The 12,580-nt window shown below is 43.1% G+C and overlaps 1 protein-coding gene and 1 long non-coding RNA gene across 6 annotated transcripts in view; both read left to right on the top strand.

Annotated features, from left to right (window-relative positions):
- LOC114571418 (uncharacterized) overlaps nucleotides 1-888 on the top strand; it is a 39,529-nt gene extending 38,641 nt beyond the window's left edge. Inside the window, exons 2-3 of the long non-coding RNA XR_003694639.1 lie at nucleotides 466-702; nucleotides 850-888. This is a non-coding gene — a long non-coding RNA (uncharacterized LOC114571418). The remainder of the gene's footprint in view (nucleotides 1-465; nucleotides 703-849) is intronic.
- Nucleotide 889: 1 nt separating this feature from the next.
- Nucleotides 890-12,580, top strand: part of lhx5 (LIM homeobox 5) — a 33,589-nt gene continuing 21,898 nt past the window's right edge. For 4 of the 5 annotated variants that reach the window (XM_028602344.1, XM_028602341.1, XM_028602342.1 and 1 more), the window contains exon 1: nucleotides 890-983. The gene's annotated coding sequence lies outside the window, so the exon portion shown is untranslated. Of the gene's footprint in view, nucleotides 984-8,563; nucleotides 8,640-12,580 lie in introns of all 5 variants that reach the window. The other variant, XM_028602340.1, reaches the window with a different exon arrangement.

Below are 12,580 nucleotides of genomic sequence, written 5' to 3'. Positions count from 1 at the left end.
CAGACGACAGGAGCTCTGACTGGGACATCGGTCAAGATACGGTGCAAAGTGGCCCTTCTAAGAGAATAAAGTTACCTTGACTGCCTTAACCTTGCTGCTATAAACGTGGGATTAGTTTTCCTGGCCAGATTATTAGTGATAACTGCGCTGACTAATTTGAGTTTGGTAGATTTCAGGGTGTGAGAAGTTACAGAGCCTATGTGTACGATAGTACAGTGTAAACATGAAATATAACAAGCTACGGTGAAAAACCATGAATGAATTTCATTCTGACATCTATGTATGTAGTAAGGTTTGAATAAAATACGTTCATGTGTTCAAAAATATGCTCTCTAATAGAAGAGAGCAACACCACTGACTCTCATCTTAAACGTGTGAATAAAAAGATTTTTAAGATAAATATGTTTTATCTACACATCCAAACAACAAAAAGAATGAGCTCATGTTTTCTGTCTCTCTGCTCAGACCTGTAAAGTTGTCGTCGATTGGCATCGCCGTACCGCGCCGCGCCGAGAGCATTTGTGACGGTGAAGGCCGGGCCGGAGCCGGAGTGAGGGGCAGCTGCCAATGCTGGAACCTGTGTGACAGTTGTAAATGACTGGCCCGATCGTCTCCTTGTAGTAATTATCTAAATGGGCTCATTCAAAACCTCTTCATTGTGGAATCAGTTAATTAATTAGCTGTTTCACTGACAGGATAATGGTGAGAGCATGCTAAATAGATTATTCTGGAACTTGATTTATCGTTGCAAGGCACCCCCCACCTAACTCTGTTTATCACCACCTCTCTCCCCCTTCTCTCTCTCTCTCTCTCTCTCTCTCTCTGTGTGTTTTTCCCTTGTCTTTTTAGCATCTATAACAGCCACCCATCTACTCACTGGAAACCCCCCCACAAGATACAAAGCTGCTGATAAGGCAGCGAAATGTGGATGTTGAGTCAAGAAGAAAGTGATATCTGGCAGAACAGGTTGTTCAGAAGCTCCGGTAAGATGGAGAAACTGTTGTCTGTTGTGTTCACAAGGCAGCTGAATAATTTTGTTGAATTTGCCGATCACTATCAATATTAAGTATTTATATTCCAAATGGAAGTAACAATGTGTTACTAATGTACCTATCTGAATTCATCTGGTTTGTTCTCTAAAGAAAGTCAAAGGAATCGGAGCCTGATTGTATTTGTACACAGGAATACAAATATTAAGTTGATTCCTTTTATGTATAAATAATAAAATCCCAAATGGATTACAGGTATATCTGCACGTGTCTCTTCATAGACATTTATAATGTAATGCATGTAGAAAGAAAACTGATTTTATTGCTTTAATTTAGCACAGAGAGCTTGTTTTCAAGAAATTGTCAGGGCCCCTATTAATCCTTACGCCGCCTTGACACTGGCAGTTGGAATCAGCTCCGATACGGCAGCGAAACGACCGGAAGTCATTCATTTCCTGTGGAGATTCACAGACCGCATGCAAATGGGCCTGAACGAGTGCGGTGCAAAAGAAATCGTGTCAGTTGGTCATCCGGATGCGTTAAAATTTTTTTAACTCTTGTGACGGGCTACGGGCAGTTCCTATCCGACAAGTTAGCTAGCAACAGACATCGAACTATTGACATTATTCCGCTATGTCACATTTAACCGACCTGACATGTCAACGTCCTGGGCAACTTTTCTCCACGCAGCAGCCTTTCTATTTCTATCTCTACAACCCTCATCAGAGAGGTCATAGAGAATCGTACATTCAGACACTTATCAGTCCTTCTAGTCTCTCCACCATTTTTGTTGGGGGGGTGTATGTATTCATTTATTCACTCCACTGTAATTTTGGGCGACATTTCAAGCGTTGGCTCGTGGTAGCTAGCAGAGCCGGGGCCAGAGGGGAGTGTCTGGATGTCAGTCGGTGTCAGAGTCCCCATTACTCAGCAGCAATCCACAGGACATGGCGTCTGCAGCATTTATGGGGACTATTTCATCAGTTAAAAGTAGTTTGAAGTTGAGTGAACGGACCCTTTAATACCATTTTATTCCCCTTAAGCAAGGCACTCGCAACCTCCAACAGCTTGACAGAGGTAATATACAGTCCCTGACAAAAGTCTTGTCGCTTATCTATTTTGTAGAAACATCTGCTATTAACCTGACTTTTAATTAATCAATTGGTGTTAGAAATAGCTCATATGATGTTAAAGGCACTGAAATAAATTAGTTTCACTGAAAAAAGATTTATCATTTAATCAAGACATAAAGGTCAAATTTTGGCAAGACAAAAGTTTTGTCGCCCATACAGAAATTGAACAAATTTACTGCAAATACAAAAATATGTCAGCAAATTAAGTAGTGGTGCTGTGAGATCCAAATTTAATATCTTGTATGACTTCCACAGGATTTGGCCTCTTTTATGGTTGGGAATATAAGAGGTGGCTAAGATTTCTTGGTATTTTAGACTATTGATGTTGCCTTCCACCCTGCAGATCTCTCGCACACCCCCATACTGGATGTAACCCCAGACCATGATTTTTCCGCCACCAAACTTCACTGTTTTCTGGGAGAATCTCGGATCCATGTGAGCTACAGTAGGTCTCCTGCAATATTTGCAGCGACTGTGGTGTAATTCAACAGAAGATTCATCTGAAAAATCCACCTTCTTCCACTTTTCCAGCGTCCATCCTTTTAGCAGGCTGTGGGCCTTGGCAAATGCCACACGGTTTTTCAATTGTCTTTTGTTTAGTGCTGGCTTCTGGGCACTGATTCGACCATGGAGGCCATTTCGAGACAGAATCCGACAAACTGTTCTGGTTGACACAGGGACTTCAGGTGACCAGGTCTCGTGGAGCTCTGCTGCAGTGGAAAATGGGCTGGCCTTGGATTTTCGAGCCAACAAACGGTCCTCTCGAGCAGTTGTCTTGCGGGGTCTGCCTGACCTGGGCTTGTCAAAAACGTCTCCAGTTTCTTCAAATGTTTTTTTTTGTCCTCTGTACTTGACGCTGAGACACATTGAAGGTGTCTGCCACATCAGCAGTGGATCTGGTCTTCAGCCTCTTGGTAATCAAAACTTTAGTCTCAGGGTGAATCTTAGGCATGTTTGCAGAGGTCTAGTTGCAGTTGATGTGAAGGTCTAGTGTACTGGGGTTGTTTTTATACACACCTGAGACCTAATTGATCCATTATTAGTCACAGGTGAAGCTCATATGACAAGGCGACAACACTTATGTCTTTGCAAAAATTGACTCAATGGGCTTTACCAAGCTGTGAATATTAGAATACTTTTTGACAGTTTCGTTTTGCACTGAAACATTATTACTAAAGCTGTTGGGATTAAAATGAGCCATTTCTTGTAAAAACATCTTGATTAGAAATATATTTCAGCGGCACTTCAGGTCAATTTATACACAAGCGACAAGACTTTTGTCAGGGACTGTACAGTGTGGTTGAAATTGTGTTGCTAGGAAACAGATTGGGTCCAAGTATATTTCCATCATTTGAAATTAGGAAATGCTGCAACAGGAGCTAACCGGGACACATTTAAAATATTTGGAACACTAAAAAAGCTTCTGCAGCGCATCGGTTCATCCTTGTACATATTCTTGATATACATTCACATATATTCTCTGCAGTGGCGGAGCTGAAACTGAAGTGGATCAAGCTCAGTGAACGCTCACCCACTTAATAATGATAAAAAATAATTTGCAACTTCAAGTGCTCAGCCCTCCCTGTTTTATTCTTTACACTATTCACACCAGCAGATGATAGCTGACAGTGCGCTTTAGCCTTCAAATTGAACTGAGCTAAAATGAATTTAATTTGATTGAACTCGATGTGCTAGATAGTATGATTCATCGGAAATAACATGAAGCGTGACTACATTTCAACGCATAGAAATCATATACAAGAGCGGAATAATGCATGAGCTGAAGAGATTTGTGTTTAAAACACTCAAATGACAATCTCATAATCTGGATCTCTGTTTACAGAAAAAAAAAAGAAATCCTATCAGACAGTTGAAGGCACTTGTTTTTTGAATGACGCATCGGGTCAACTTTTGGTCAACTGTTGGAAAAAAATTAAAATTAAAAAAATAAAAATCATCTAAATTAGTCCTGTTAATGTTTTCATGTGTCAGTGGTGATAAGCACAGAGAAAAAAATACACCCACACTTCAGATTAGCACAAAGTCACATGAAGCGCATGAAAAAATATCAGATGAAAAAGTGTTGGTGGGGGAGAAAGACAGACGTGGGTTGTCGGGGTGGGTGTTTGTGGGGGATAGGATTATTGAGACACAGACTGTGTAAAAAAAAAAAAAAGAAGGTGTTATTGAGAGCACTGGAATCACTTGATTAATCAAGAAAGAGAGGCAGAGCTCTCTCCTGCCGAGGTCCAATCAAAGCTGGAGCCGCTCTGGGCGCTGCGCGACGGGCCAAATCCTCTTGTTGCTCCACCAGGAGCATGAAAGCCAGGAGGGGAGTCTCCTTTTGTCCGCACAAAGGCAACCCTAACATGCTTTCACTGCGACAAGGAATGGGAGGGCTGTTTTGGGGGGGCTAAAAAACAGCCAACAAGAGGTGCGAATAAGATGCCCATTCATCTCCCGAGCTTTACACTAATTCCCCCGACCGTCTCCTTTTCTTTCCTTCGTCTGCTCTGCCACAAAACAACAAACAGCGAGAGGGAGTGAAAACACTAGGATCTAGGGGGCTTAGAGCAGACGTGTAATCCCTGCCACTTCTGACCCTCCATCGGTGTGTAAGTCCCTGACCTCCCCATTGAGGAGCTGGGATGTATGACTAAAGGACGGGTGACCCCTCCCGCACACACATTTGCACTCATACACACACCCTATTGCCCCCAATGCAGCCCCTCACTCACACACCCCACACTCCAAGCCTTTTAAAGAGCTGAGCTAAGGAATTCAGGCTTTGGAACACCTCTGCGGCGCTGAAAAGAGTGAGTCTGTGAGGAGTCTATAAGTAGGGCCAGGCCTGATCGTGTTTCTTTTCTCCCACCATTTAATTCGTCTTTAGAGGCCATCTCGTTAACACGATCTTCCCTCGCTTTTTTTTTTTTTTTCTTATCTCCGTCCCCTCACAGAAAGACCCCCCCCTCCCCTCTCCATCTTGCCCAACTTCAAAGGTCCCTGCCAGCCGGGGAAAGAAAGTCACCTCTTTCTTCCATTCAGCCTCTCTGGTCTCTTCTCGCTCCTCTTTTCTTGCCGTGGCTTTCTTTCTCTCCTCTCTCCTCGCTTCTTCCCTAAAGCGGGCCGCCGAGAAATCATCTCACTTTCTGCCGCTGCTTTGCATTTGAAAAAAGGAGTAATTAGCCAGAGGCTGCGGGGAGGGGTGAGACGGGGCTGAGCGAAGGAGGCGTTGAGGGGGGAAAAGAGAAGAAGAAGATGGCCCCTCCTTGCTCTCTGTGTGTGTCCCCCCCCCGCGCTTGTCGGCCGTCAAGCCCAGAGGCCAGTCTGTTTCTACATACACATCTTCTGCATGTGGCACTAGTGCGCCACTTTGTAATGGATGAAAAACTCTGTTGCACCTGGTGTGAGCTCACTGCAGGTGTATGCATGAATGAGAGGGCCCCGAAAATGAAAAGCCCCTGATTTCTTTGAAGCGGCGGTGGCTGCAGTTCAGGTTAATGCTCACCTAAACATTTTTATAGGAGAAATGTTTCTGTTTTCTCTTCTTCGAAGCAGCGCACACACACATATTTGTGGTTGCATGGCGGGATTATAAGGAACTACTGTATTCTGTCCGAACATTGTCGAAAACCAAAATCCTATCACGGTTATCTCACTTCGGCGTATTTCATTTCAGGACCCAGTGCAGTCCCTGTGGTGTTGCTTCAATTCATTCACTGTGTGACAGTCTATTTCAATAATCTACATGCGTATAGCCATAAGGCAGAGATAGGCTCAGCCCAAGCATATCTAAAGGTGCAGTGTAATCCTGTAATATGCAGAGTAGTGAGGAAAATTCATTCTCCCCTCACGCCCACCGGGGCCTTAAGCCCCCTGATGCAGCTGATAGGGATCCTGTGTTATCTCCACAACACAGAACAATTTAACACACTCACCCTGCCACTCCCACTCCCACACACACACCCCTGCACGCACACATGCACGCATGTAAAACCAGAAATCAACCCCATGACCACCTTCAGCATGTGCACACACATTTGCACACAGCTGCTTCACGTCCAAAGGAACATTCAAATGCACATGCATTGACTCTCCCGTTCACTGCAAGGTTCTTTCTCTACATCACTGTAGAGCTACGGTGCGCATGCACACACACACACGCACGTGCGCACACACACACACACACACACACACACACACACACACACACACACAGGTTCCAGGTACTGCATTATGTTGCAAATAAAATCACAAAAATATTGGAAATTGTGTTAAATAATCAAATTCAAAGCATAAAGCAAAGTAAGGTGTTGACATAAGAGGAGAGGAAACTAGAGGAGGGGAAATGAGAGGAGAGGAGATCTATTGTAAGAGGAGAGGAAACATGTAAAGGAACTGAGAGGAGAGGAGAGGAAAGGACAGAGGAGAGGACACGAGTGGATTCGAGAGGAGAGGAGATGAAGGGAAGCAAGAGGAGAAGAAACAAGAGAGGAGAGGCAAAGAAACGAGAGGAGAGGAAACGAGGATAGGAAATTAGGAGAGGAAATGAGAGCAGAGGCAAAGAACCAGAGGAGAGGAAACAAGGAGAGGACACAAGAAGAGAGGCAAGGAAGCAAGAGGAGAGGTAACAAGGAGAGGAAAATCTCCTTGAGGAAAGGAAATGAGGTAAGAGTTGAGAGCAGAGGAAATGAGAAGAGAGGAACCAAGAAGAGTTGCAAGGAAAAAAGAGGTGAGGTAACAAGGAGAGGACCCCATTATAAGAAATGAGAGAAAACAAGGAAAATAGTTGAGAGCAGAGGAAACGAGAGCAGAGGCAAAGAACCAGAGGACAGGAAAACAAGGAGAGGAAATGAGAAGAGAGGCAAGGAAACAAGAGAAGAGGAGACGAGGCCATAGAGAGCATGAGGGCTTACCCAGAGGAGAAGATCAGGGACCTGGATGTTAGTTTAGTCTGGCTCTCGCTGTTTGTATTGTCTGGTTTGGTTGCTGTTGTTTACTCAAGCTTATATCACTGTTTTTATCTGGTGGAAAGCTGAATCTGTCTGAATCATTTTTGCTTCACCTGTCTCAAACATCTCCAGGACGCCACGCTGTGCCGCTCTCCAGCTTTTCTATCACAGTAAAGCTTTATGTTTATTCCAGCAGCTTTACATTTCTGTGATAATTCTCCCTGCTCGTGCCTAAATCAATACTCCTTCTGCGGTTTGTTTTCTGGAAGCAGCCCTCACTTGGCACAGTAGCGAGGATGAGTGTTGATCCTTGGCGTGGCACATATGGGCCGCGGTGTTAATTCTTAGCACTGTATATCCTGGCCTGTTGATTGTGTCCAGTGTTGACTCTGGAGGAGCGCTGCTTGTTGATTCGTGTGTGTACATCTGCTGTCAGGGCCCCCAGTGGTGGCCTGCTAAACGGGAAGAGCCTGCCTGGCAGAGCAGGGTTGTTTGTCTGCTTCCAAACATATTGATCTCCTGCAGAAGGGAAAACATTAGCGATAGCGTCTGCACAGGCTGGGCTGGAGGTGGGTAAATAGCTTTGTTAGGTCTGGCGAGCCTTCTCTGCCTTGTAGGAAATGAATAGCAGGTGTATTTGCTGAGGAGGGAATCTCCTGCAAGGCTGACAAGGCAGGCAGAACGATGGGATGTCACAGCAGACCCCCACTCCTTTTCTGGTCAGTTATGTGTGTGTGTGTGTTTTAAGATGAGGGGCCTTTGTCTGTATAACCCTGCAACTAGATTCTGCTGGTCAAAAATATAAAATGATTAGCTTAAATAGCACTTCATTTGTGCAGATTAACTCAATAGATTCCATTGTTTTTGCTTGTTTTGCAAATTTGCTATTAAAAACATATTCAAATTATAGGTCTGATTGCTCACAATGATCGACACAAATGGAACTTAACTTATTGTCTTTGCACATCGCTTCTATTTAGCGGACACACACACACACACACACACACACACACACACACACACACACACACGAGACAGACCGAGAATGAGAAGGAGTCCAGGGTATGAATATTTAACAGTAGCCTCTTGCAGCACGGAGCCTGCCAGTCATTGTCAAATAGGACTTAATCTTTTCAATTTCTGGGTGCAAATATTCACACTGGCCACTGTTTGTTGCCCAGATTAATGAGGCTTTCTGCCCATAATCCTCTGCTGCTAATTCAAGTGGCCGCCGGTGCGGTTAGCCAGGGGAGGACGGGATGCTGAGAGCACATACATAGCTGAGATTACCCCCCTCCTCCCTCCATCCACTGTTTTTTGCCCACCCTTCCCATTTTAGCGAGTCCAGTCCAATTCACCCTCTTCGTCTGCACACAGCTGACCAATGCAGGAGGGTGTATGCATACAGCAAGGACAATACAAATGCATCTGATAATTTGACTAGGATCATAAACTAATTTCTATCATGTTTGTTTACATCTCGTAGGGGGAGTTATGCAATCACCATTTTGTAATGGTAATCCAGCTGGCTTCCATCCCAGTGAGCCTTAAAGGAGTGCATGGTAAACACATTTTCTAAATAATTTAAATAGCTGCAGTAATGGAAAAGAAATCTTTCTCAATTATATTTTCTTTTGAAAAGCAACAACATTGAATATTTCTGACATTCAGTTTAAGGGAACAACCTCTGAATAGCTGATTAAATCTATTTTTCTTTTTTCTTCATAGATGTGATTGTGTTATTTCAGCTTGCCTGTCCCTTTTGAAAATGATTAAATATGATATGTAAATTCATAATTTTACAGCTTCAGGTAAAGTGGGATAGTCTTTGGAAAATTGCTCTTTGTACATTATAATAGTTTGTCCAATCACGCAGTGTTAAGTTGTAGAATTTATTTAAACACAAGTTATATTGGTGTAAACTTCACCTGACTCTCTTTTAGCGTAACTCTCTGGCTGATGGGACAACTTGTCGGTAATGTGTGACACTTACTTTAGCATTAAAACAATGTGAGTAAACAATGCAAAACATATATAGGTATGATTCTGTTAATCCCGATTTCATCCAGACATTCATTTAGTTAACTCTACTGAGTAGGAATCAGTCACCAATCAATGGAGCAAATGCAGTGAATTAAAAGCAGAAATATTCTTTGATTAAAAACAAAAGTTGTAAAATGAGTTCAAACATACACATGTAACCGAATGTGCTAGCCTTAAAGCGTAACTCTCGCCAAAATGCAACCTAGGGTCTTTTTGTGAATGTACCCGAGTCAAACTTTCGTTTAAAAGCATATTTAGGACGGAAGCACCACTTTTAAGATTTACCGTATTTTCGTTTTTTGGTCAAATGGCCTTTTGAATGGGAGTGATAGGGGCACTTTTATGCTAGCCTCAAAATAGCTATTTTTAAAACACTAAGAAGGCTCGACACAACATAATCTATGCTCGAAGTATCACCAGGGGCTCTACACCTTAACGAAAGCATTGACAACATTGATTGTGTACCTAGAGTTTACTAAAAAGAAAGGTTTTGAACAACTCACCGTAGCTCTGGTTGTTTTTTGATGGCCTCAAGAGGATGAATCCTACTGACTTTTTGACTTTTGATCTAGCACCACCATCACATCAAAAAATGTGTTCGTCCAGTACTTCATGAGCAAAAAACAAATACAATACTAATGACATTCCCGTTAGCCTCAGCTCTGCTTAGTATTTAGTGCTAATGAGCTAATGTTAACATGAGCACCTGGCATGACTGTAGGCGAGCGATGTTTGCTCTGAGATGAAACACAGGGTTGCCGTCCTTCATCGTGGTTCATACAGTAAATGTCTGTCAGTTGCTGATCCTGCCGTGGGCGGTCCAGATAGCCGGCTGACCCTCCTGATCCTTCCTCCAGGTGGCTGGAGATGAGGTCAAAGGTCGCCGCCGCACACACTTCTCGCTCCTACTGCCTCGGAGGTGTGGAACAATCTCCCAGTCAGCTGCCTCCGCCCCTTGTATTTCCTCTGGTTTTTCTTCCCAGGAAACGATGATCATCCCTCTCTCCTCTCCTCTTCTCTCCTCTCCTCTCCATTCCTAGTTACTAACCACAGCTCTTTAACTAAAAGCACCTTCAATCCATCGCTTGGTCCATTAGTGCTGCCAGATGGGGGAGGTTGTGTCCTGGCGGCTGTGTGTGTGACCCTACTCTGATTAATAGAGTAGGTGAGGGCAAAGGTGCGATGCACACCCCCCCCATTCATTACCTCATTAGGATGGCCCACAGTGAAAGGTGATCTCCCTCATTATATCTCAATGACGGGGGCTGAACTCAACACAGTGGGAGCTATGCAGTCATGCTTTTACTCTCCACAACTACCCAGATCCCATCCACCTGTCTCTTTTTACACTGTGCCGCATAGAGCCACACACCACTTTACCCAGCGGTTGACTGCAGGAGGAATATCCAGTCCTGCATAACGACTTATGACTTCTGCACACCTGGAACAATGCTTCAATTATCTATTCACTAGTGCTACATAGGATACCGTGTGTGCGTGCCTGTGTGTGTCTGCGTGCCTGTGTGTGTCTGTTTGTGCGAGGAATAATGTGGGATTTAGTGCTCGTAGGTTTGAAAGGTGAACGTGGTTGTTTGAATTTGTTTATTTTGGGGATTTGAGAAGGTTACATGTGCTAGTTGAGCTTTCTGCCGTGTCTGTTTTCCTTGACGATAGCTTCCCGAACTGCCTGTCCTTCTAATCATAACACATTTATTAAATCCAGTGCCGATACATGTGGAGCAAAAGCACTTCACATAACATCACAAATACTTCACATCAAATTAATTCCATGCGCATTTTTTTTTTAAATGAGTTCCGTGTGGTTTTTAATTCAGGACAAAGAGAAAAGCTGAAAGTTTAAAGAAAGGGGGGGAAAAAATAGAAAATATGTTTTGTAGCTACAAAACAAAGAAAATACTGAGAAAATGAATGTTAAATATTCTTAACACATACGGAGGGAAGACTTCTTGATACGTACGGTTTGTACAGATTGGCTTAATGTATCATTTGTTTTTTTTAAAAAAAAAAAACACAGGTGGTGATATTATATTTTTCTTAATGTCAAAAGATCTAGTTAAAAGACCAAAACCAACAATCAATGTATCAATCAAGTATTTCTCTGCATCCCAGCCTGATATATCTTCTCTCTATGTGCCATAGAGCTCCATTGTTGTTAAAGACTCATCAATGGGGCTCCTGGGTAGCTCACCTGGTAGAGCAAGCGTCTGTATGTAAGGCTTATTCCTCAATGCAGCGGTTGTGGGTTCGATTCCAACCTGCACCCCTTTGCTGCGTGTCGTTTTGTCTAAAGCTGTCCTATCTAAAAATGGCACACAAAAAAATCTTTTAAAAAAAAAAAACTCATCAATGAGCCACACTGTTCCACTGGCTGACATGTTCCTTCACACACACTGTATCTTATTTTTACTCCATCCCACACACACCGTCCTGCTGCCACAAATGCTCACTAGAGCACCAATGTGGATTAATCCGCTGCTGAAAGTAGTCCCCAACAAAAACTCTATTTACTCCTGTTTGAGTAATGTTTGATAAAATACTAAAGTGCCTAGCTATTTTAGAAAGAAATACTGACTTAAAATACACACATATTTATGACCTGTTTTAAACATTTACATCTTAAGTATGAATTAACAGGCGTGGGGTTAAATGCCACAGACGGGAAGAAAGGGGTCTGTATGCTTCAAACTAAATACCTATCATATCGTTGCACAGCCTTGATCGGTATTTCGAAACGGACAATCCAATGAGCAAAGCTACTTTAGTCAAAAATTGCAAAGGTGTGCAGAGGGTCTCTGTCAAGCTCTCTCTGTTTCTATCCTTCACACATCTACTTTTATTACTTTTCATGTGCACAACCGAGTGCACAACGTGAGAGCTGGTCCAAAAGTATGCGCTGTGTTCAATTCATTGGCTGGAGACTATAAAGACCCGCAAAAGGCACAGAGTTTTTGGAAAGAAACCCAAAAGGCAGGAGGAGGCGGCTATGACCGCAGGCTTTTCGCCCCACCTTCAAGTGTGGCCAATCGGATCAAATGTAAACAGTGGTTGGACAAAACGTTGTACGAACTAATTATTTCAAGCATACTCGACCCCTAATGCATTGTTGGCTTTGGTCTTTCCGTGGAATGAATAACTCCAGTGTTCTCCTTTAAAGCGGGCCTGTGGCCACAAGTGACTTTAACTGTGGGATTCAATGAATGTTAAAACATAATGTAACAAAAGGACGAACTGACTCGGTGATGTCAGATATACAGCAATACGTACAGTTCATTAGCATTAGCCACCATAAGCAACTGGTCATACAAAGTAAGATTGTTGCAGCAAATCCCCAGAGCGTATTGAATTATTTAAGAGTATGGTTTATTTCTTATGAATTCGAGTTTTCATTTCCAAGAGTAAGAATGTGTTATTTCTTTTTTCAAAAGCTCTATAGTGTTGC

The sequence above is a fragment of the Perca flavescens genome, chromosome 16, assembly GCF_004354835.1.
Source record: "Perca flavescens isolate YP-PL-M2 chromosome 16, PFLA_1.0, whole genome shotgun sequence".
Taxonomy (NCBI): Eukaryota; Metazoa; Chordata; class Actinopteri; order Perciformes; family Percidae; genus Perca; species Perca flavescens.
The sequence above is the reverse complement of the archived record's forward strand: the minus strand, read 5'-3'. Positions and strand labels throughout refer to the sequence as shown.